The sequence below is a fragment of the Gavialis gangeticus genome, unplaced genomic scaffold (genome assembly GCF_001723915.1).
Source record: "Gavialis gangeticus isolate Ggan-Ray unplaced genomic scaffold, GavGan_comp1, whole genome shotgun sequence".
NCBI classification, from domain to species: domain Eukaryota; kingdom Metazoa; phylum Chordata; order Crocodylia; family Gavialidae; genus Gavialis; species Gavialis gangeticus.
The window spans coordinates 63,398,775-63,400,963 of NW_017729004.1; positions in this window are offsets into that span (position 1 = coordinate 63,398,775).

Genomic DNA, 2,189 nt, shown 5'->3' on the forward strand with positions numbered 1-2,189 from the left:
GGGGAATGCCCCCCCGGCACCCACATGGCAGCTGCCCCATGTGCAGGTGCAGGTACAGCACAGCTTGGCAGGGCACCATGCACTGTCCCAGAGCTGGGGCAGCTCCACATGTCAGCCAGAGCCTGGCAACTCTCAGCCCCAGTGGCCCCAGCTCCCAGACAGTGCACAGTGCCCTGCCAAAAGCTGCACTGCACCCATGCCATGGGGCAGCTGCTGCATGGGAGGGTGATTTCCACTGCCCCCCCCCACTACCCTGCACTGCATGGGGGGGCTCTGCCAATTGCTGGGATGCTGGGGCCAGATGAGGCAGCCACTGGGGATGGGGTTGAGAGATCAGGGAGTGGGGATTGGGGGGGCAGGGCTCTGCCACATGGCCCCAGAACCGCTGCTTCAGCCAGTGAGTGCAGAGGTTTTTTTTGTTTCTTGTTGTTTTTAATTGCCAGGATGCTGAGGCCAGGCAGGGCAGCCACTGGGGGTGGAGCTGGGTGGGGGGAGAGATTGGGGAATGGGGGCTGTGTAGGGGGGGCTCTGCCACATGGCCCTAGAGCCCCCCACAGCTGCTGCTACAGCCAGTGAGCAAGTGTGGGGCATTTTTTTTTTTCTTTTTTAAAGTGCTGGAACTAGACTGGGGTTGGGCAGGGCTTGGAGCCAGGCATGGTAGCCATGGGAACTTCTCCTGCAGCTCTCCCACCCGGGAAGAGGCAGGTACAGCCAGAGGAGCCACCTGGCTGTGCCTGCCTCTCCCTGGCCAGTCTGAATAAACAGAATCTGTCTGAATCAGCACCCAATCTTCTGGAGCTGATTTAACCAAAAATCGATTCAGGACAGTGGTCCGAATCTCCGAATTGAATCATTGTCCTCTGAAATCAGCCAAATCCGAACTGAATACTTCCCTATTCACACAGGCCTAGTAACCGGGGGTTTTCAGGTAACTGGAATTTTTATATAAACCAGCAGTCCCCTTACCCTGGAGAAGCCAGATAACAGAGATTTTACTGTACATGAATTTTGTAGACAGTGGTGTACAATGTTTTGTAAATATTTCATGCAAATATACGCAGTACTGCAGATGACCAAGGTAAAATTACAAAGAGTTTAAAGGTGACCATTGTATTGTATTTAGATTCCTTTATAAACACAATTTTAAAAAAGGAAGAAAAAATATTGTAGGTCTTCCTAAGCACCTGGGGATACTAGAATAGAGGATGTGTTCTGAAGTCTTGGACATTTGCTGCCAAGATACTGCTGCCAGGCTCTGCAGCACCTAGCAGAGATAGTGCAACAGGCAAAGTTTACTGACCTGGGACAAGAAGTAGCAACAAAACGCCTCCTTCCCACACCTGCTGAGAAGGCTCCATTGGGGAACAGGATTAAAGGTTCTGCAACTCATTTACCTCTACCCACTTCAGTGCTTGTTCTGTCTACATTTGTATCCCTTTTCACTGTTGCCCAATTTGTTCTAATCCATTTTGTTGCCATCCTCCTCTCTTCCTCTATCACTGAATAGTCATAATTTCTATTCTCTAACTTCCTTTCTTTTTGTTAAATCCTTACTATCCTGCTCATCTCTGGCTCTCCACTCAGTGTAGTATTTTTTTTTCTTATTCACATCTTTGTTTATCCCTCTAACTGTAACCTATTGTTCCTATCTCCACCTTTGCAGGCCTCCCAGGTTGTATTCCCTCTTTCTCTCCCCCCACTTCTATCCCCCAAACCCTATATTTTCCCTTTTGCTCTTTCCCCTATTGATATATTTACAGCCTCATCTCTTCTTCAGTTTCTCACAACCTCCATACCTGTCCTTACTTTTAACAATTTCAGTCTTACTCATAGTGGCTGGGTTTAGAGTTCCTGGCTTTTGAAACCAGGAACAAGAGCATGCATCGGAGTGGTGAAGATTTTGTTGGGGAGACAGAAGTGCCCTCTGACAGCATTGACTGTTTGGTGGGAGAATAAAATGCAGCCTGTATCTTTTTTCTATCCCCAGCCTTGAGAAATGCAGCAAGACAAACACTGCTGAAGCAATTTTAAAGAGGAAAGGGAAGGGAAGGGAAGGGAAGGGATGAAGCCATTTCTTCTAATAAATCTTACTGGAGGTTGAATGTCTGTCATAAGCTAGGAGACAGCCAGTTTCCAGGCATATGGTCACCAGGGCAGGACACAGGCATGTGCAAGCCAGGCCACTACCC